Raw genomic sequence first — 24,466 nt, 5'->3', positions numbered from 1 at the left:
GGGTTTGCAAGGTTCTGGTCCGGTGTCCACAGCCTAGTGCCACGGCTACCGGACCAGGTCCTGCCAATCTTTTAACTCCACGCTCGTGTCCATTTAATGTGGCCATTGACTTTTTTTTTTTTTACTTTTCGTCGAGCACTGCGCAAACACAAAAGGCAAATTGCAACTTTATTATGCCAAAAACTGGTGTAAAATGATTAACAAATGTTTAACAAAAGTTTACTTTCAATTGTTCAATATTTACACAAGTAAAATTAACTAACACAAAGTTGCAAGAGAGTTTTGATAAGAGTTCAACAATACACACGAGTGGATATTCACCCGTATCTTCCGAGCAGCTGGACATTATGTAGAGATGAACCTGAGCATGTGGAGAAGCCTTAGTCGATTTAAGGAAGAGAAAGCTTCTCAAAAGAAAAATGCAAGCTCTAAAAAGTTGCAAGTCTCCCCAAAAACTTTGCCAGAGCGACCACACGCTGGCTTTCCTCCCGTGGCCTCTTCATAGGATTTCCTGCCGCTTTGGGAATGGATTATTGCAAAAAACAGTCATCCTATATGGGAGACAGAGACGACCATCATCTGTTAATGTTCTTTATTAAAGCTGCTTTGTAACTTTGTATTGTTGTGTAAGACTCATGCTGGTGTGGTAGATGGAGGCAGGTATATCTCACCCAGGTGTTTGTCCTATGTGAATTAGGCCACTCAGTATCTTCAGGGTGCTAATGGGTTAATGGTTGCAGGAATAAAAGATGACCAGCTGGGGGTTTCCAGCGTCTGCCTGGGGCACACAGATTGCCTGCCTGTGTGGGACAAACGTGAGTGAAGAGCTCTGCTCAAGAATTGTGTGATGTTAGCTGGGTGGGAGTAGCCCCCCCAGTTGTTGAGATAGCAACGTATTTTGTTTAGTTAGTGCCGGACAGGCTAGGATTTATTTTTATGTTTTGTTTTTTGTGTTGCTTTCACGTTAATAAATCTGACCTGAGGTCAGCCTGCTCAGAAACCTGCTGTACGCCTCAGATTCAATGCACAAACCATGTGTCCTTTGACCCCAGCAAAGGCGATCCCAGAGTGTTTTGTCACATTGTGGTGGAGAACGCGGGCATACCGTGGCACAGGCGACAGCATGGAAGACGTGGTGAAAGCCTTAGTACAGTCCACTGCCGTACAGCAGCAGGCCACTGCCGCACAGCACGAAGCTAATCGCTTGATGGCCGCACAGCTGAAGGAGTTAGTGGACATGACGGTTGCAGACCGCCAACTTCTCCAACAGGTGGCGCAGCGCCTGGTGAGCATGCCTGACGCTGACCCGGAAGCAGAGTCCAGAAGGATCCATGTGAGTCGATACTGGCAAAAGCTGACTGCAGAAGATGACGTCGAGGCATACCTGACAACGTTTGAGCGGACGGCATTGAGAGAGAAGTGGCCGAAGGCACGATGGGTCGATTTGATTGCCCCGTTTCTCTCCGGCGAGGCCGAAAAAGCTTACCATGATTTGGACCCGGAGGTCGCTCAGGACTTTGAGAAGCTGAAAGCTGAGATCCTGGCCCGGCTGGGTGTGACGACGGCTGTCCGTGCACAGAGGGTACATCAGTGGACATACCAGCAAGATAAACCGGCGCGGTCTCAGATGTTCGACCTGATCTACTTGACAAAGAAATGGCTGCAACTCGAGGTACTGACAATACCCGAAATAATCCAGCGGGTTGTCCTGGACAAGTACCTGAGAGTACTACCCCCAGTGCTGAAAAGGTGGGTAAGCCAAGGAAATCCCACGACAGCGGATCAACTTGTGGAGTTGGTCGAGCGTTATTCCGTGGCAGAAGGACTTCCCGACGACACCGCCAGCCCCCGGTCTGTGCCTCCTCCTCGTGGAACCGGTAAGACTGTTCCAGGGACCACGGGTGAAGGAAAATCGCTTAAAACTGTGGGGAAGGAGTCCGGGACTGCTCGCACTCCGAGACCAAGAGTATTGGACGGTGGTCTCAGTAGGGGACCTGTTAGGTGTTTCCGCTGCCATGAGAAGGGTCATGTTTCTGCGAACTGTCCTGTTACCGCTGAACCCATGCAGTGCGACGTTATAGACTCTAGAAAACGCATGTCTTTGGTTACACAGCTAGTGAGTGTGAATGCGGGTCAAAATGATACAGTGAAACACCTGTGTGAATTATCTGTTGATGGGAAAAATGTTGTGGCATTACTAGACTCTGGAAGTGTGGTGACTCTGGTGAAAGCTAGTCTGGTGGCACTTCCGTCTGGTCCGTCTGACAAGTTTTCTGTGACGTGTGTGCATGGTGACACCCGCTCGTACTTAACAGCGGTCATATGAATTTCTACTCCCTATGGGTCAGTGCAGCACAAAGTGGGACTCGTCCCCGCATTGTTACAGGATGTAATCCTGGGCAGGGATATTCCCTATTTCTGGCAGTTGTGGGAGAATCAGTTGCTCCTTCACGGTAGCTGTACCTGTGAATCTTCTCCCATACCATCTGGAGGTCCCGAGTCCCTAGAGGAGACCCCACAGGAAGATGTTGCTGGGGAGGTTGGTGAATCTAACCTTCAGTACCCCTTCTCCGTCATGGCGGGGGAAACAGAGGAAACTGAGGAACCTCAGCGAGAGGCGGAGGCAGACAGCCATCCGGCACCCTGCCTGCCAGATTTGGGAGTCCAGGTGGATGACTTCCACAGCGAGCAAATGAAAGATCCTACCCTAACTCCGGCTAGGAAAAATGTAAAAATGATAGATGGGGTACCCGTAGAACCTGACACTAGGCTAGCGTACCCGTATATGGTTCTTGAAAATGATTTGCTCTACCAGGTAGAGAAAAAAGGGGAAGACACAGTGCAACGATTAGTGGTACCCAAACCTTATCGGCGGAAGGTACTGGATTTGGCCCACGGACATATAATGGGGGGACATCTGGGGGTACAGAAAACCACAGAAAGGATATTGCACTGTTTTGTGTGGCCTGGAATACATTGTGATGTGCGTAACTATTGTGAGTCCTGTCCAGAGTGCCAAATCGCGGCCCCTAAATCTTAGTTCCGTAGCCCTTTGGTACCCCTTCCTATCATCGGGGTCCCTTTTGAGAGAATTGGGATGGATTTGGTTGGGCCCCTTCCCCGATCCGCACGTGGGCACCAACATATCCTCGTCATCATGGACTATGCCACTCGTTACCCGGAAGCCGTCCCTTTGCGTAACACAGCTACCAAGACGATCGCCAAGGAATTGGTACAAGTGTTTAGTCGGGTGGGAATTCCAAAACAGATACTCACCGACCAGGGGACCGACCAGGGGACTCCCTTTATGTCGAGGGTAATGAAGGAGCTCTGCAGGCTCTTACAAATAGACCCGTTGCGTACGTCTGTCTATCACCCTCAAACAGATGGCCTGGTTGAGCGCTTCAACAAAACCTTAAAACAGATGCTCCGGAAGGCGATAGACAAAGATGGGAAGAACTGGGATTACTTGTTACCCTATTTGCTGTTTGCCATTAGGGAAGTTCCCCAGTCTTCCACAGGGTTTTCGCCTTTTGAACTGTTGTACGCCCGTCGTCCCCGGGGACTGCTGGACGTCGCAAAAGAAACCTGGGAAGGTCAAGTCACTCCCTTTAAAACGGTGATCGACCATGTAACACAAATGCAGGATCGTATTGCCGCTGTCATGCCCATTGTTAGGGACCATATGTTACAGGCCCAGGGAGCCCAGAGGCAAAGTTATGATAGAGGCGCTAAGGTCCGTACATTTGCACCCGGCGATAGGGTGTTGGTCCTAATCCCTACGGTAAATAGTAAATTCCTGGCGAAATGGCAGGGCCCATTTGAGGTCCGAGAAAGAGTTGGTGAAGTGAACTATAAAGTGTACCAGCCGGGTAAGAGAAAACCGGAACAGATTTATCATGTGAATCTGATAAAATCCTGGAAAGACCGCTCTGCCCTAACGGCGGATCTGCCCCGTCCGGTTTGTTCACCTACTGTACCAGAGGTGCAGGTTGCTGAGACTCTCTCAGAACGACAAAAATCTGAGGTTAAGCAATTTTTGTTACAGAACCGACAGTTTTTCTCCGAAAAACCTGGCCGGACTAAGTTGGTGAAACATGAGATTGTCACAGAGCCTGGCGTCACTGTTCGTGTGAAGCCCTACCGGATTCCGGAAGCCCGCCGTGAAGCAGTCTCCCGGGAAGTGATGGCAATGTTGGACTTAGGAGTCATTGAGGAGTCACACAGCGCCTGGTCCAGTCCAATTGTGTTGATACCTAAACCGGATGGCTCCATCCGGTTTTGTAATGACTTTAGGAAACTGAATGCAGTTTCTAAATTTGATGCGTACCCTATGCCCCGGGTCGATGAGTTGATCGACCGGCTTGGTAAAGCCCGATACATTACGACCCTGGATTTAACAAAGGGGTACTGGCAGATTCCTCTGGCCGAGGCGGCCAGAGAGAAGACGGCATTTGCTACACCGGAAGGTCTGTTCCAGTATGTCTATATGCCGTTTGGACTTCACGGAGCTCCCGCAACGTTCCAGAGATTGATGGATCGAGTCTTGAGGCCTCACAGACAGTACGCTTCTGCCTACCTGGATGACATCGTAATTTACAGCATGGACTGGGAAACTCATCTCCAGAAGGTACAAGCCGTGATTGATGACCTGCGAGATGCAGGTTTAACGGCAAACCCCAAGAAATGCCACATCGGGCTTGAAGAAGCCCGATACTTGGGCTACGTGATTGGCCGAGGAGTGGTTAAACCCCAGATCGACAAAATACAGGCAATTCAGGGCTGGCCACAACCAGTGAACAAGTGCAGGCTTTCCTGGGGATTGCCGGCTATTATCGCCGGTTCATACCCAATTTTGCAGCCATGGCTACTCCCTTGCCGGATCTTACCAAGGGGAAGGGTTCCGTCATGGTAAAATGGACCTCAGCTGCTGAAGAGGCCTTCCACAGCCTGAAACGGGCTTTGTGCTCTCAGCCCGTACTAGTGACTCCTGATTTCATCAGCGAGTTTGTGGTACAAACTGATGCCTCTGATACTGGTGTCGGAGCTGTACTTTCCTAGGTGAGGGACGGAGTCGAACACCCGGTCCTCTATCTCAGTCGGAAACTGAATGTACATGAGCAGAGATATGCGGTGGTTGAAAAAGAGTGCCTAGCCATTAAATGGGCTCTCGACTCCCTCAAGTATTACCTGGCTGGTAGGAAGTTTAGGCTGGTCACAGACCATACCCCTCTCAAGTGGATGCACCTCCACAAGGACCGTAATAGTCGGGTAACCCGGTGGTTCCTTGCCCTGCAGGCTTACTCTTTTATGGTGGAGCACCGACCTGGGGTGCAGATGGGGAACGCCGATGCCCTATCCCGAGTGCACTGTTTCAAAAGTGTTCTTGCTCGACCGGAGTGGTCTGAGCAAGGGGGGGGGATATGTAAGACTCATGCTGGTGTGGTAGATGGAGGCAGGTATATCTCGCCCAGGTGTTTGTCCTATGTGAATTAGGCCACTCAGTATCTTCAGGGTGCTAATGGGTTAATGATTGCAGGAATAAAAGATGACCAGCTGGGTGTTTCCAGTGTCTGCCTGGGGCACACAGATTGCCTGCCTGTGTGGGACAAACGTGAGTGAAGAGCTCTGCTCAAGAATTGTGTGATGTTAGCTGGGTGGGAGAAGCCCCCCCAGTTGTTGAGATAGCAACGTATTTGTTTAGTTAGTGCCGGACAGGCTAGGATTTATTTTTATGTTTTGTTTTTTGTGTTGCTTTCACGTTAATAAATCTGACCTGAGGTCAGACTGCTCAGAAACCTGCTGTACGCCTCGGATTCAATGCACAAACCACGTGTCCTTTGACCCCAGCAAAGGCGATCCCAGAGTGTTTTGTCACAGTTGATGCTTACTTGTTAAAATATTGAACAACTGAAAAGAAACATTGTGTCTCATGCAATGCTTCTATCCGACTGATATGCACAACTAAGGCTTCTTTCACACTAGCGTCGGAATCTCCCCGTCGCAATGCGTCGGGGAGAGATTCCGACGCTAGCGTTTAACGCTTTGCACAATGGGTGCAGCGGATGCATTTTTCCGGCACATCCGCTGCCCCATTGTAAGGTGCGGGGAGGTGGGGGCGGAGTTCCGGCCGCGCATGCGCGGTCGGAAAAAGCGTTACATGTAGGGTTTTTTTTTCCTGACGGTCCGCCAAAGCACGACGCATTCGTCGCAAGACGGATGCGAAGTGTGCAAATCCGTCGCAAATGCGTCGCCAATAGAAGTCTATGGGGAAAAAACGCATCCTGCAAGCACTTTTGCAGGATGCGTTTTTTCTGCAAAACGACGCATTGTGACGGATTTACAAAAAACGCTAGTGTGAAAGTACCCTAACACATCAAACGATAGGCTGCTAACCCCAGAATCAGTAGTGTAGACACAGAACTATACGATTCCTATTGGGAGATGAAACAAAGCTCGTGCCACTTGTTACTCGTTACCTTGAGCCGTCTGCCTGGGAGAGACTTCACATATTTCTGAGACATTCGTGGGCTTTAAGAACAGGAGTCTGATGAAGGAGTCAGCGAGGGGCCTCTGGTTGTCTCCATTATGTAGGAATATAGGTTTACATCTTACCAGATGTTGCCACAAGTGTATAGTAGAGATGAACAATTCGATGTGAATCAAATTTGTGTTGAATTGGAACAATCTGAAATTCGATTTAGGGCAAAAAAAAAAAAAGCCCGCTGCCATTTTACACAAAGCAGAAGATTGCAGGAGACATAGAAAGTGCACATGAGCTCGGGCGTCCGCATGGCGATCACATCACTTGGTACAAGCACAGCCAGTCAGGACTATCATAGCCTGTATAAAAGCCGAGGCAGGAATGCAGCAGACATTTTTAGGGTAAATTCTGGATAGTGAGATAATGTTATATCTCATCAATAGATATAGGGAGAGAAAACCATATAACACTGAATAAACATTACAGACAGTGTGTGACAGCATTAGTGGTTACCATCTGCTTACTCCGATATGTGGAGGTCATTATGATATTATTAAGGCTGTGTTTGCATTAAAGAGCTTAAAAAGAGTTGGGTACAGCCCCAGGAGACCCCAGAGTAGTAATTATGATTTGCAGCAAATTAAATACATTTTTTTTAGAAAAATTTGACCAAACTGGCAAATTTTAATTGAAAAAAAGATTCCTCATCTCAAAAGTAAAAGGATCTAAGGAGGTCACAATGTCTCAGCATCCACCATTGTCTTCCACTTATCAATGACTGCCCCCAGGAGCAAATACAGGGGTCCGTCGTAAAAGTCTCCACGCCCTGACTTTGTACTTTAGTAGGGACATACTTTAGCAGCATAGCCACAAGCTTCCAGGTCTGAGAATTAGGAAAGGAGCAGACGTCAATAACTGTTCGATTGCCACAATGTTACACCGCGACACTTAAATGCTCTGCGCTGCTTCCATTATGTGGCATCTTGGTAAACTGGCATGAAGGAACGAGTGGTTGTCTGAGCGGACGGAGTGCATGTGCTCGCTATACATTGCTATTTGGTGTAATGTTCCCCACGCCCCGTCTCCGTTGTCGTCTAGTAAAGTACACAGCAGAGAGCGAGCTCCCGGTGGCACAGCGCTCCGCTCATATCAGATAATGATACCTTGTGCCATATAATGATAATTTGAGAATAAAGCGCTGACCCCCGGCTGAGCCGCTATTTGCACTCCAGCAGCATCATACAGTGAACATAAAACAGCAGATTAGATGCCATAATTCCCACCAAGGAAACAAAAAATACACTCTGAGCTCCTGTCAAGTGAATCTATCCGGAATCCCAGCAAAAGTGGAAATATTCTGGAGTGAAAAGTACTAAAATATTCAGGAGAAGCAGAAAAATATCAAGTGAAAAAGCTTATTCTGTAGATAATATTATTATTATTATTATGTATCACATATTATTCCCACTGTTACTATCACCAGAGTCAGTGGAAGAACTCGGAAAGTAAGATGTCAGGTGAAGCCTCATATTAATGTATCACAGCAAAGACGGCAGAACAATCTAGACACAGCGATACATAGAGGACGGGACAATGACGCCGATACTCAGGGGACGGAATACTGACACTTGGGGTACAGGATAATGACACTGACACTCGGGGTACAGGATAATGACACTGACACTTGGGGTACAGGATAATGACACTGACGGTACAGGATAATGACACTGACACTTGGGGTACAGGATAATGACGCCGATACTCAGGGGACGGAATACTGACACTCGGGGTACAGGATAATGACACTAACACTTGGGGTACAGGATAATGACGCTGACACTCACACTCAGGGTACAGGATAATGACGCTGACACTTGGGGTACAGGATAATGACACTAACACTTGGGGTACAGGATAATGACGCTGACACTCGGGGTACAGGATAATGACGCTGACACTCAGGGTACAGGATAATGACGCTGACACTGGGGGTACAGGATAATGACGCTGACACTGGGGGTACAGGATAATGATGCTGACACTGGGGGTACAGGATAATGACACTGACACTCGGGGTACAGGATAATGACACTGACACTGGGGGTACAGGATAATGACACTGACACTGGGGGTACAGGATAATGACACTGACACTCGGGGTACAGGATAATGACTGACACTCGGGGTACAGGATAATGACGCTGACACTCGGGGTACAGGATAATGACACTGACACTCGGGGTACAGGATAATGACGCTGACACTCGGGGTACAGGATAATGACGCTGACACTCGGGGTACAGGATAATGACACTGACACTCGGGGTGCAGGATAATGACACTGACACTCGGGGTGCAGGATAATGACACTGACACTCGGGGTACAGGATAATGACACTGACACTCGGGGTACAGGATAATGACACTGACACTCGGGGTACAGGATAATGACACTGACACTGGGGGTACAGGATAATGACACTGACACTCGGGGTACAGGATAATGACGCTGACACTCGGGGTACAGGATAATGACACTGACACTCGGGGTACAGGATAATGACACTGACACTCGGGGTGCAGGATAATGACACTGACACTCGGGGTGCAGGACCTTGATAGCTCATTTCCATTCGGACAGCACTGTGATTACACTGTATACAGGGGTCAGTCCACGTCCCCCTCTCATCACTGCTTACATTGCGGTTTGCTTTGCTTCTTCTCTGTTCTCTTCTTCTTGTGTCTGTCGCTCTTCTCAGATTTTCTGCTTTTCATGTGGCATCGGTGTCGCTGGGTGACTCATTGCCATTAATATTTAACGGGCAGAAGTTCCTTGTAGCAGCTGGAGAATCAGGACATGAACTTCTGACAATGTTCTTCTCTGCTCAGCACTCAGTATCTTGTTCTGACTTTACAACAGTGGTCAATAAGACGAAAACACGGAGGCCATTAATGTGCGATCACAGATGTACAGGACAAGGACAATCGGTACAAGAAAAAATAGAGAGGATTCCTTTCACTACTGCCGAAAAGGGCGATCTAAGACTTTACAAATTATGGCATTACGGTGGCTCAGTGGTTAGCACAGAAGCCCTTGCAGCGCTGGGGTCCTGGGTTCGAATCCCACCAAGGACAACATCTGCAAAGAGTTTGTATGTTCTCTCCGTGTTTGCGTGGGTTTCCTCCGGGTTCTCCGGTTTCCTCCCACATTCCAAAGACATACTGATAGGGAATTTAGATTGTGAGCCCCATCGGGGACAGTGATGATAATGTGTGCAAAAAAGTAAAGCGCTGCGGAATATGTTAGCGCTATATAAAAAATAAAGATTATAAAAAAATAAAGATTATTATTATTATTACAAATGATGGCATTCATATGATAGGCATTAAATATTGGTGCGGGCTCTGAATCTCTGCACCCATCAATCTGCAGTGTAACTCCTTCTCTGCTTATGAGGCAAAGATCTGTATTTTTCAGATTGTTCATGGAGTTAAAACACATTGCAGATTTGTCCCACTGAAAATGAATGACACCGAGTTGTAATATCACAGATCTATAATCAGTGATCCTGTACTGATCCTGAGTTACATCCTATATTATACCCCAGAGCTGCACTCACTATTCTGCTGGTGCAGTCACTGTGTACATACATTACATTACTGATCCTGAGTTACATTCTGTATTATACCCCAGAGCTGCACTCACTATTCTGCTGGTGCAGTCACTGTGTACATACATTACATTACTGATCCTGAGTTACATCCTGTATTATACTCCAGAGCTGCACTCACTATTCTGCTGGTGCAGTCACTGTGTACATACATTACATTACTGATCCTGAGTTACATCCTGTATTATCCTCCAGAGCTGCACTCACTATTCTGCTGGTGCAGTCACTGTGTACATACATTACATTACTGATCCTGAGTTACATCCTGTATTATACTCCAGAGCTGCACTCACTATTCTGCTGGTGCAGTCACTGTGTACATACATTACTGATCCTGAGTTACATCCTGTATTATACCCCAGAGCTGCACTCACTATTCTGCTGGTGCAGTCACTGTGTACATACATTACATTACTGATCCTGAGTTACATCCTGTATTATCCTCCAGAGCTGCACTCACTATTCTGCTGGTGCAGTCACTGTGTACATACATTACTGATCCTGAGTTACATCCTGTATTATCCTCCAGAGCTGCACTCACTATTCTGCTGGTGCAGTCACTATGTACATACATTACGTTACTGATCCTGAGTTACATCTTGTATTATACTCCAGAGCTGCACTCACTATTCTGCTGGTGCAGTCACTGTGTACATACATTACTGATCCTGAGTTACATCCTGTATTATACCCCAGAGCTGCACTCACTATTCTGCTGGTGCAGTCACTGTGTACATACATTACATTACTGATCCTGAGTTACATCCTGTATTATACTCCAGAGCTGCACTCACTATTCTGCTGGTGCAGTCACTGTGTACATACATTACTGATCCTGAGTTACATCCTGTATTATACCCCAGAGCTGCACTCACTATTCTGCTGGTGCAGTCACTGTGTACATACATTACATTACTGATCCTGAGTTACATCCTGTATTATACCCCAGAGCTGCACTCACTATTCTGCTGGTGCAGTCACTGTGTACATACATTACATTACTGATCCTGAGTTACCTCCTGTATTATACCCCAGAGCTGCACTCACTATTCTGCTGGTGCAGTCACTGTGTACATACATTACTGATCCTGAGTTACATTCTGTATTATACCCCAGAGCTGAACTCATTCTGCTGGTGCAGTCACTGTGTACATACATTACATTACTGATCCTGAGTTACACCATGTATGATACCCCAGAGCTGCACTCACTATTCTGCTGGTGCAGTCACTGTGTACATACATTACTGATCCTGAGTTACCTCCTGTATTATACCCCAGAGCTGCACTCACTATTCTGCTGGTGCAGTCACTGTGTACATACATTACTGATCCTGAGTTACATCCTGTATTATACCCCAGAGCTGCACTCACTATTCTGCTGGTGCAGTCACTGTGTACATACATTACATTACTGATCCTGAGTTACATCCTGTATTATACCCCAGAGCTGCACTCACTATTCTGCTGGTGCAGTCACTGTGTACATACATTACTGATCCTGAGTTACATCCTGTATTATACCCCAGAGCTGCACTCACTATTCTGCTGGTGCAGTCACTGTGTACATACATTACATTACTGATCCTGAGTTACATCCTGTATTATACCCCAGAACTGCACTCACTATTCTGCTGGTGCAGTCACTGTGTACATACGTTACATTACTGATCCTGAGTTACTTCCTGTATTATACCCCAGAGCTGCACTCACTATTCTGCTGGTGCAGTCACTGTGTACATACATTACATTACTGATCCTGAGTTACCTCCTGTATTATACCCCAGAGCTGCGCTCACTATTCTGCTGGTGCAGTCACTGTGTACATACATTACTGATCCTGAGTTACATCCTGTATTATACCCCAGAGCTGCACTCACTATTCTGCTGGTGCAGTCACTGTGTACATACATTACTGATCCTGAGTTACATCCTGTATTATACCCCAGAGCTGCACTCACTATTCTGCTGGTGCAGTCACTGTGTACATACATTACATTACTGATCCTGAGTTACATCTTGTATTATACTCCAGAGCTGCACTCACTATTCTGCTGGTGCAGTCACTGTGTACATACATTACATTACTGATCCTGAGTTACATCCTGTATTATACTCCAGAGCTGCACTCACTATTCTGCTGGTGCAGTCACTGTGTACATACATTACTGATCCTGAGTTACATCCTGTATTATACCCCAGAACTGCACTCACTATTCTGCTGGTGCAGTCACTGTGTACATACATTACATTACTGATCCTGAGTTACCTCCTGTATTATACTCCACAGCTGCACTCACTATTCTGCTGGTGCAGTCACTGTGTACATACATTACATTACTGATCCTGAGTTACCTCCTGTATTATACTCCACAGCTGCACTCACTATTCTGCTGGTGCAGTCACTGTGTACATACATTACATTACTGATCCTGAGTTACATCTTGTATTATACTCCAGAGCTGCACTCACTATTCTGCTGGTGCAGTCACTGTGTACATACATTACATTACTGATCCTGAGTTACATCCTGTATTATACCCCAGAACTGCACTCACTATTCTGCTGGTGCAGTCACTGTGTACATACATTACATTACTGATCCTGAGTTACCTCCTGTATTATACTCCACAGCTGCGCTCACTATTCTGCTGGTGTACATCCATTACTTATCGTGTGCTGCCCCCCAGAGCAGTGTCGCCCCCTCCACACCTCGCTGCCTCCTGTATCTCTGACTGCTCCTGACATCTCTGTTGCTGTCTCTGTCCCCGATGTGCCGCGCTGCGTCTCTGTGCGAGGAGCAGGAACGTGTAGTTTCCCGAGGAGTATAATGCCTGTGTTCTAACTGAAGGTAATTACACGGTTAGCACACAGTAATTCTCCTCTTATGACACTCAAATATAGAAGTGACAAGTGAAAAGAAAAAAAATAGTCAGAGTCGGGAGCGAGTAGATTAAAGTAAAAGGATAAACAGGCAGAACGTGAGCGCCGGCTGAGAATGTTATTACATGACGGCTAAAAAAAAATCCTATCAGAAATCAGGAGCTGGCTCCTCGGCTGCCGCTGCCGGCTGTGGTCACAGACAATCTCAAGCTGTGACATTCAGAGGAAATAAAAATGACCCCAGAATTTAGTCTTAATTTATATTTATGAAGCTTCAGTGAATTATTTACTGCAAATCTCACAAGTGGGAGACATCTGACGGCTGCCGGAGCGGCACACTCTGCTTCCTTGGATGCCGCTCTGCTTCCTCGGATGCTGCTCTGCTTGTCCATGAACAATCTGGTATCAGCCCAAAACGGACGCCCCGCCTGATACAGAAAATAAAAACCACCGATCCTTGTGTGTTCCCATGGGGGCGAAATGCTGAATGTTTTCCAGTCTCTCTTTGAATTTCAATTTTCTCAAAATGGGCAAATAAGGTTACATGTTGCAACACATTTGTCACAGGGTCCTACTCCGGTACTACACAAATCAGCAGAGCGAGAGAGAAGTGAACCGATCCAAGAACCTTTATAACATGCAAACCGAAAGGTCCATGAAACAATCCACCACACAGAGGATAAAAGAGTCCAGGAACACGGATACAGTCCAGTAACAGGACAATAACCAGGGAGATGGGTCACGATCCTCTGCTTAGAGATCGACATGGCAGTGCGGCTCCAGACACTTCTCTGTATCGGCTCCTCCAGCAGGATCTTACAGGATAATCAGAGTTTCTCCAAGTCTCTCTGGGGTGCTGGCCTTCGCATCAGCCTCCCACAAAGGGTCTATCTTACTAGTCTCTCTCTCGCAGGACAGAAATCCCTCTTTACACTTACATTTGTGTTTCGGGTCATCATCCACAGGTCAAGGAGGAGGTGGGATGAGTTTAACACTCATTTTTTGAGTATTTAATCAATCAGCCTAATTTTTCCTCCTCTGTTTTGCAGGTCACCAACTAGCTGACCGGTACAATGTGTAAATCAACATATTAACAAACATCTATTGTTTAATTACCCTATGTTCCTGCCTTGCAAGATAACAACACAATATGCTGCATCAAACGTCAACTCAAGAGTCAACGTTGAAGGCTCATACAGTACAAACAATAGTCTGTGCTTCTTGACCTACTGAAAATAGATGTCTGGATAATTAAGATTAAATGCTGTGTCGTCACATTAGAGGGAATACATAGAATGATACAGATCAACAAGACAACACTCCTAAAATCAGCAAAATATGAATATAGACAGGATGATACCCCACACACCATGAATGCCAAATTCTGGAATATTTATGCCCCACTGCTTGTTCCTCCCATGAGTTCCCCCCCCCCCCCCCCCAAAAAAAAAAAAAAAAAAATCCTGGAATCTCCCCTTTAAACAAAACTGCTTCCATTCTCAGTCCCTTGATAAAAGAGATATATTTGGGAGATTTTCAGACATGTTCATATTGACTCGCCAGCATATAATGATGGTAGCATGGAAATCAGAAGGCGATGGCCGCCATACAGTTTGATCAATCATTGTTCCATTGGTGAATAGTAGAAGTCTGAGTATTTTTCCTACTTTTCGATCTTTACGCGTTCATCCCCCAATATGAATGGACACCTTTTCAGGCCATAAATAAAATCTGCATCAAAGCTAATGGTGGGAAATTCATGCACTCTGACACAAAGGAATTTGTAGACAGACGTAGGACCAGCATAAAAGCCAAGAGCAAAGTCAGGAATAAGAACCAGGAACCAGAGCCTCAGAGGTTGTATCTAATCGGCAGGCGACACGTCCATGGCAGGCAACGCTTGACGTCATTAATGGCAGAAAGTTGTAGCCGTAATGGCACGCTAGGGCCGGGGAGAGGAGTCAGGCTACTTACCACTAGATATAACCGGAGCCGCGGCAGTTACCGGGGAACTTGAAGGGTGGACTCAGTGGAGATTTACTATATGGTCATAAAAACTTCTACGAAATGGCCCATTATGAAAGATGGCACAAGAGACGTGGCACCACCTGTGGCTTACACGTGGCATGGTGCACTGGACGTGGTTTTTAGCCTATCTGTTTTAGCAGCAGGGCTTATTATTAGCAGCACGGTCCCGATCTCGCCACCACCACCGCCTGTAGCACGGTCCCGACCTCACCACCATCATCTGCAACACAGTCCTGACCTCACCCCCACCGCCTGCAGCACGGTCCTGACCTCACCATCACCACCGCCTGCAGCAGGGTCCCGACCTCACCACCACAACCACTGCCTGCAGCAGGATCCCAACCTCACCACCACCACCACCTGCAGCACGGTCCCGACCTCACCACCACCGCTTGCAGCACAGTCCCAACCTCACCACTATAGTCTGCAGCACGGTCCCGACCTCACCACCACCACCTGCAGCGCGTTCCCGACCTCACCACCATCGTCTGCAGCGCGTTCCCGACCTCACCACCACCTGCAGCACGGTCCCGATCTCACCACCACCACTGCCTGCAGCACGGTCCTGACCTCACCACCATCACCTGCAGCACGGTCCTGACCTCACCATCACCACCGTCTGGCACACGGCTCTGACCTCACCACCACCAACGTCTGTAGCACGGTCCCGACCTCACCACCACCATTACCGCCCGCAGCACAGTCCCGACCTCACAACCACCTGCAGCACGGTCCCGATCTCACCACCATCACCACTGCCTGCAGCATGGTCCCGACCTCACCACGATCATCTGCAGCACCGTCCCGACCTCACCACGATCATCTGCAGCACAGTCCTGACCTCACCACCACCACCACTCTCTGCAGCACGGTCCGGACTTCATCACCACCACCATCGTCTGCAGCAGGGTCCCACTCTCACCACCCCCGGCACAGCGTGGAGGAAGCAGTCCCAATAATGAACTGTCTCCCTGACCTTTACTGCTGGTGACACCTTAGATGAACGTCATGTAATTGCTTCTGATAACTCGCTCTCCGTGTCACTGGTCTCATTCTCATCCGTAGACTCCCCCCATCTTTCCTGGTTTTCTGTGGGGTCTCTGGAGACATTGGGCGGTGAAGGCCCATACCTGCGGCAGATTAATTGGCGTTGCATCTTCTGGAGGATCTTCCATTAATCTCCTGTCCCAAGAGCCTGCAAGGAATTGAGCAACATCACAATATCATCTCTGCTCGGCCTAAATTAAAAGCATCGGGAGCCGAGATCAATCCTCATAAGTCAATACCGGGCATGTGTGCAATCTGCCCGTGCTGCTGGACATAATGGTGCAGGACGGTCCGTGGTGGCAACACTACTACAGAGCTCATAAGGCAGCGAGTGTACAGCCACCTGCAGCACTCCAGCTGCTGTGGGACTACAACTCCCAGGATGCACAGGAGTCTCACAGCAGTGAGTGCCACAGGTTGCTGACTCCAGCCCTAATGGTTGTCACTCCTCTTTGTACAGACCCTAATCGCCATATAAAGCTGCTCTGCTATACTGCTATGTGGAGGCTGCAGGGGCATGCTGGGAGTTATAGTCCCACAACAGCTCGAGTGGTACAGGTGGCCGATTGTCTAGAGATAATAATTGGCTCTGAAATTGCTTTAAGGCTGCCAGGAAATCCTGGGAGTTGTAGTTCCCCAACAGTTTAGTGCTACGCACTGCTGACCTCTGCCCTTGGGTTTGTCACTCAGCTTTTCACAGACCCTGATCTGCTGTACAGGTAAAGGTTGTCAGGGTATGCTGGGAGTAGTAGTTCCACTACCGCTGGAGTGATGCAGGACGTTGTCCCTTGCTTTAGTGGCTGTCACTCAGCTTTCCAGAGAGCCTGAAGGGTATATAGATCTGATCTGCTGTCAAGGTCACAGCCTGTCAGGTTATGCTGGGAATAGTAGTTCCATGGGAGTTGGACTGCTGCAGGTCACTGGCCTTTGCGCTAGTATAAACTCCTATCAGAGCCACAGGCTATATGAGCATTGTGGGAGTTGTAGTTCCACAGCACCAGGAGTGCCTAGACATATATCTGCACTGTAAGTGTTCTTGTCTCTGCGTCAGTCATTACTGGACATCTAATATTCTATTCATGAAGCAGGGGGCTCAGGATGAACGGAGCTTCAGATCCCGGGCAGGCAGCAGCGGTTTCATGGGCTCTGTGACCGGAGGCTTTCTGCCAGGATACGGATGGGACATTTCGTTTTATAGATCCCTCTTTAAGTGTCGGCAGTCTACTGACACTTTATGTGCCTCCCCCGCTGGTGCTACAGGCTGCGGAGAACAGGCACAAGTGGGGATATAATATTTAATCAGGCTTCATAAATGTTGTCTCAGCACATCGCGGTATAAATGCCGCCATTAACTTCTGCGCTCGTCGCTCCCTCTAGAATTAGAAGCACATTTCTATATACCCCAGTAGAGCGGGGTCCGCAGTGAGGACCCCCATAGGTTATAGCACCTCTCACTGTGAAGGACCCGGCCCAACGGTGCATTATATGGAAATCCCAGTGATGTTCATGGGAAGGGTGTAATACTCCATTCTCCCAGTGGCGGCGCTGCAGAGGAATCAAACTAATCAAGGCAGGTTCCCCCTTGAGATTACAGCTGATCGCATCGATCGATCGCTCTGATCAGGTTATTATCAGGAACTGGAATGGAACCGAGGACCAGTGATCCGAAGAAGCAGAACTGCAGTGTAAAACATGGAGGAGAGAAAAAAGTCACACAGAGAACCAGGTAATACTCAGAGTAAGACGTGCAGCACTGTGAAGCATGGGGGAAAGAAAGAAAGAGCAGCATCCGATTTCTAACTCCGTCAGACTCCGATATACAATGCAGCCAAGTCCTAGCTGTTCACTAATGGAGCAGAGCTGCAGGGTAAAGCATGGTGGAAGCACCGAGATCATGCACATGAGGATTTTTGGGTGCTATGTTTTTTGTGTTATCAGGGTGAGGGTCACCGACAGACACCGTGATGTTCCCTTTAGAGGCCACTGAATGTGACTGATATTGATTGCACAATTCTGGCATTTAGGATCTAAAGGTTTAAAGGCGCAAATGTTATAATAGCCCCAGTGACACAGAGCGCCCCCTGCTGGAGCCCCGGGGATAGGGCGATTATCCGGTGTTATTGCGGCACTAAGCGTCGTGCTTCCCGATGAAGCCGCGGATTCACAAGGCTTTTTATGATAATTGCAAACTTTCCCAGACAATTTACTCTTCTAATTGGCTTCTATTTGGAGGAAATTCGCAGCGTTGGGAAAACGGAGATCGGAGGGAAGTTCTGCCACCACGTCCTGTACTACTACGCTAATCAGGAGGACTACAACAACCAGCATCAACCACTGGAAAGAGTTCTATCACGAATATAGATTGATGCACTGAGCCACAGTATCTAAGCCAGAGTGATACTGTCTGCTGAGCCGTGTATCTAATCCTATCCTGTGATACTGTCTGCTGAGCCGTGTATCTAATCCTCTCCTGTGTGATACTGTCTGCTGAGCGGTGTATCTAATCCTCTCCTGTGTGATACTGTCTGCTGAGCCGTGTATCTAATCCTATCCTGTGTGATACTGACTGCTGAGCCGTGTATCTAATCCTATCCTGTGTGATACTGTCTGCTGAGCTGTGTATCTAATCCTCTCCTGTGTGATACTGACTGCTGAGCCGTGTATCTAATCCTATCCTGTGTGATACTGACTGCTGAGCCGTGTATCTAATCCTATCCTGTGTGATACTGACTGCTGAGCTGTGTATCTAATCCTCTCCTGTGTGATACTGTCTGCTGAGCTGTGTATATAATCCTATCCTGTGTGATACTGTCTGCTGAGCCGTGTATCTAATCCTATCCTGTGTGATACTGACTGCTGAGCCGTGTATCTAATCCTCTCCTGTGTGATACTGTCTGCTGAGCCGTGTATCTAATCCTATCCTGTGTGATACTGACTGCTGAGCCGTGTATCTAATCCTATCCTGTGTGATACTGTCTGCTGAGCCGTGTATCTAATCCTATCCTGTGTGATACTGACTGCTGAGCTGTGTATCTAATCCTCTCCTGTGTGATACTGTCTGCTGAGCTGTGTATCTAATCCTATCCTGTGTGATACTGACTGCTGAGCTGTGTATCTAATCCTCTCCTGTGTGATACTGTCTGCTGAGCCGTGTATCTAATCCGCTCCTGTGTGATACTGACTGCTGAGCTGTGTATCTAATCCTATCCTGTGTGATACTTGCGGCTGAGCTGTGTATATAAGCCGAGTAGCTGGGATACACTGCACGTCTCCTGGGTTCTTCCTCCACAGATGACCGGCTCGTCTAATCTTCTTCTTCCCCCCATTTATTTCGTCTTTATCTTTTCGCGATGACTCCGCGCAGGAGGAAGCGCTATGTGCCGGGACGGAATAATGGGACTGTCTAATACAAGCCGTTCCTCTTCTCTGTCAATTAAGGGTTAATGGAGATCTCCGAGCGGTCGGTCGGTCGGCAGAGACGTCCCGGGAGATTCGTGGACTCATTTGCCGGTGCAGATCTGCCCGGTCCGGGGTAGCGCCCGCTGCGGACCGTCCCCTGCCCTCCGGGGCATTGCACAACTATTCTTTCCATTGCACGCGCCTCTCTTTTGCAGTTGCCATGGCGACTGTCTCCGGCGCCGGCTCCTGGGTACCGCTCGACTCCAACCTGAACAATACACCCACCATAATGCTACAAAGTGAGAAGTGAGCGCCGTGCGTGGGATCCGAACACGGCAACAAACGGGATATTTATGTGACTCCTCCGAGGGGAGCGGGAGCCGGCGCTAATCTGTGCCATAAGAGCAGGAAATGATCGGGGGCTAATTAACCCCGTCCCTGCTGGGAAGACAATTGCAAAAATTATTCTGAGATGTGATTGAAGACGAATGTCAAAAATAGCAGCCAGCAGCCTGCAAGACGAGGAGGAGCGGCAGCGGCGGTCACATTGGAAAGGCCACAACCGGGGGCACAGCCGTCTCTGCTGCCTAACAGAGGGATTGGGGTCCTATCCGGTGTGATTGGCAGCTGCCGTTTAGCTCCTGACAATCACCGAGAAGGAAGTGTCCAGTGACCGCCTCTCACTGACAGCCGCCCCCCTGACAGGCCGATGGCGGCTGTGCTGGATAATGATGCTTTTTGGAATGAGTCTTTTCGGCTCTGTTCACATCAGAGGCATAAAAAAAACCACGACAGGAGCAGCGTCTGAACCCACCGGCACGGATTATGCCCGTTCCTGCCGGCGTAATTCCGGTCTGTCCGGGACATTCGACGTGTCAGATGTTTTGCATAACCGCGGCTTGTCAGACGTCGCTGGTGTCCATGGTCAGGCAGATCGGTCGCTGCGTCGTTCTGCGCTCCACATTATTCCACAAATCCTCGGATTTTCCTGGATGCAGAGGAGTCGTGTAATGTCATCGACTGTTAGAGGAGAAATCACATTTATTTTTCAAAACTAAAAGAACTCAAAATGCAGCAAATTCTCCTGCAGAGCAAGAGTCCGGACATCTTCTGGGTTGTGAAGATCTGAGATCGGCGACCTGTGGGATCTGCAGCGTTAGAGGTCACATTACTGACATCAGAACCCTCCTAGGGCCGAGTCCACGTCACATCGGAGCTTCTGGGATTTCTCCTCCACAGTTCGTTCTCCATTGATCTTGAGAGTTTCTGGAGAGTTTCTGCTTGGATTTCTTTGCAGGATGTCAGAATCGCCCCCAGAGCTGCTGTTCTGATGTGATCGGCCCCCTCACCCTCATAGATCTTCTGATGGAGGATTCTCCAAAGGTTCTCAATGGCGCTGAGGTCAGGGGAGGGTGGTGAGCGCACCAGGAGTTTCCTACTTCTCTGCCCATAGAGGCCAATGACTCTGAGGTTTCTTTGCAGCATGAGATGATTTTGCTATGGACGGCGCGGTTCTTATTTTTATATCATGTTAGAAAGTTGTCAGTCAGAAACTATAAACTTTTCAAAGGTCATTCAGGCACCCTAAAAGGGCTACCAGCTTTCTCCATGATTCCAGACCAAAACATGACTTCACCACCTCCTTCCTGACGTCGCAGCCTTGTTGGGACTCGATGGCCGTCCACAAACATCCATTACTCCGTCCATCTGGACAATCCAGGGTTGCACAGCATCATCAATAAAAAAAGACTGCAACCGTTTCTGCTTGTGAGCACGGTTTAGAGGTGGCCAAATAGTAGGGTTTTGCAGTCTCTGGAGCTTCACATACCTGTCTGCTGCATTGTAATGGTAATTTAGCAGCTGCTCTCTTAAACCAATGAATGAGTCTGGCAGAAACCTTCCTCATTATGCCTTTATCCGCACGAACCTGTCTGTGCTCTGTATCAGCCACAAATCTCTTCACAGTACGATGATCACACTTACGTTTCCATGAAATATCTAATGTTTTCATACCTTGTCTGAGGCATTGCCGTATTTTCGACAGCAGAGGTAGTTTTAATTCCCATAATGGTTGGAACCTGTGACTGCTTAACAATATGGAACGTCCTTCTTCAGAAATTTCCCTGCAATTGGGCACCTGGAAAATAATTATCACAAGGGTCTGAGATGGATCAAAAGATCCTGGTAAACAAACCGTCCATAAGTTTATGTGAAAAGAATATATTTTTATGACCTTTAAATCCAATTTGTAGAATAATTTGGAAACGCAGTGTATAAACAAAGCCGTACCCATTACAGTAACGGGAGCTGAACCCGACGACGTCTGTGAGGTCAGCCATACACCTCTTGTATACCCGATTCAAGGATTCGACAGTTTAATTTATTTGATCTGTCTGGAATTTAGCAATCGCCAGAGGAGTCCAGAGGGGACAGAAGAGTCCGGAGGGGACAGAGGAGTCCGGAGGGGACAGAGGAGTCCGGAGGGGACAGAGGAGTCCGGAGGGGACAGAAGAGTCCGGAGGGGACAGAAGAGTCCGGAGGGAACAGAAGAGTCCGGAGGGAACAGAAGAGTCGTAGGAGTCCGGAGGGGACAGAGGAGTCCGGAGGGGACAGAGGAGTCTGTAGGGGACAGAGGAGTCCGGAGGGGACGGAAGAGATGTAGGAGTCCAGAGGGGACAGAAGAGTCCAGAGGGGACGGAGGAGACGTAGGAGTCTGGAGGGGACAGAGGAGTCCGGAAGGGACAGAAGAGTCCGGAAGGGACAGAAGTGTCCGGAGGGGACGGAAGAGTCCGGAGGGGACGGAAGAGTCCGGAGGGGACGGAGGAGTCTGGCAGAGACTTACTCCACTCTCTACATACAAAACAAAAAAATGCTTGGCGGTTTCATGCGTTTGGGGGAGCAGGGAGTGGTCACTTGTTCGGCTGCCCAGAATATGGTGTATGGACAATTTAAGGGCGCTGTGAGACAGCCATATAACACGGACGACGATAGCATCGCAGTGCATGGACTGGCCGGTGGTTTTCCTGACCCAAGGGTGACAGCTCCATAGAAATACAGGCTGTCACACTCCGGTCCGAGCATTGCGATGCGATCGTTGTCTGTATTATATGGCCGTCTGACTGCGCCCTTAGCCTGTGGACAGCAGCGCAGAGGAGGCAGCCATTACCCACGAGGGACTTACGCAATAAATTTGCTTTCCTCCCACATCAGTAAAGCCCCCATTGTGTCAGTACAGCCGCCCGTGTATCTTGGTCCTTCAGTTGCCTACTTTCGATAATCTCAGCTCTGCTTCATACTCTCTCCCTGCGATGTTCCTTTTAGACCTGGCGTCACCTGACTGCCGACCTCCCGCTCATTCCTCTTCATCACATCGGATTTTATTTTCTGTCCATCTCGTGGACGCCAGGGGCGCGTTGGAGCGAGGTAGGAAGGGGAACGGTCACTTCTCTGCTCCCGCGTTACAGCTCAGCCGGCGGCACAGATCAATGGTTTCCATTACAGTGGGTGTGCGTTCAGGGCCCCGGGGGATCAGCACCTTCCAAACAGCATCTTATAGAATTTATCTGTCAGCAAATGTGGCGGAAAGAGCTGAGCACGGCCTCCTCCACCGTCAGAAATCACCCGCGGAGGCGACTAGAGGAATGGCGCCGGTACTGGTGGTTGTAGATTCAAGTGCAACCTCAGTAGGACGATGAAGAAGGTAAAAAAAAGATGGGAGATCGCATAAGATGCCAGGAGCGAGGGGTCCATCCAAGAGGTCTGACCCAATCACCGGGCCCATTATTAGGTCTCCCTTAGTCAGGGAGTGCAGTCCTAGCAATGTATGTGTGGGACATTACAGCCCTGTACCGTGAGCCGCCCTGTGACACCCCAAAATGCCGTATGGTGTAAACGCGCGCCAATCATTCAGCTCTGGCTACAAAACCATCGCGAAACGCTTGTTAAAGTGTAACGCTAGCTGAGATTTCCCATAAACGCACGGTGGACAAAACGCTAGGTTCACATTGCGTTAGGGCAGTCCGTTTAGCGCATAACGCTATAGACTGCGATAACGCAATGTCCCAAAAGGGATCGCGTTTGCCGATCCCGCTAGCACAGATCGCTGATCTGCGCTAGCGAGGAACGGACCGCGAACGCTGCAAGCACCGTTCGCGGTCCGTCACTCAAATGATGGCACATCGCTAGCGCATGCCCAATGTGGGCGTGCGCTAGCGATGCGTTCGCCATGCAATGGCGGCGTTAACGGACTACGTCACACCGCATTATGCCGTGGTGTAATGTAGTCCGTTAAACGGGTTCACAAGGCAACGATGTGAGAAAATAATCATGCACTGAGGTGTGTGTATATATATATATATATATATATATATATATATATATATATATATATGTGTGTGTGTACAGAGGCATATATGTATGGACACCGCTATAAAAACATAAAACCATATATTATACATATTTATATATAATGCATTGCAGCAAGCCAACAGTCCCTAGCAACCAAAAAGGTAACAGTCCTTAGCAACCAATGAGATCGCAGCTTTCATTTTCCCACTGCAGGTTAAAGGTTATATGAAACGCAGCTACCTGATTGGTTGGTGGCTTTCGCTTGCTCGTCTCCTCCAGTTTCCATTACACCCCCGTCTCTTTACCTCTGTGGGAGGATCAGTATCAGAAATCTCCCGCTCATATACCACAACGCTGTTTTTTTTTCGCTAACTTCCGGCCGCGTGAAAACTACATCTCCCAGCAGACTTTGCGTTTAAGAGCGGGACTGAGGAAAAGAGCGGGAAGACAACGGCGTGCCGGAAAGGAGTGGGACGCGGCCATTTTGGAGAAGGGCGGAAGTGAAGGTAAAGGCTGAAGTTGTGGAGGGTTTGAGCGGCCGAAGTGAGAGGAGACGTCCCGGGACCGCAGTGTGAGTACTCGTCATATACAGGGGCAGTCTCCTGCTC

At 48.5% G+C, this 24,466-nt stretch overlaps 1 long non-coding RNA gene across 1 annotated transcript; it reads right to left on the bottom strand.

Moving 5' to 3' along the window:
• Positions 1–273: 273 nt before the first annotated feature.
• On the bottom strand, positions 274–24,208 carry LOC138647088 (uncharacterized). Its single transcript, XR_011314873.1, has 4 exons — positions 24,099–24,208; positions 21,525–21,648; positions 16,196–16,260; positions 274–551 (listed from the first exon to the last, which is right to left on the bottom strand). It is a non-coding gene; the product is annotated as an uncharacterized lncRNA (long non-coding RNA).
• Between the last annotated feature and the right edge of the window lie 258 nt (positions 24,209–24,466).

The sequence above is a fragment of the Ranitomeya imitator genome, chromosome 8, assembly GCF_032444005.1.
Source record: "Ranitomeya imitator isolate aRanImi1 chromosome 8, aRanImi1.pri, whole genome shotgun sequence".
Taxonomy (NCBI): Eukaryota; Metazoa; Chordata; class Amphibia; order Anura; family Dendrobatidae; genus Ranitomeya; species Ranitomeya imitator.
This window is presented reverse-complemented; position numbering and strand designations above follow the sequence as displayed.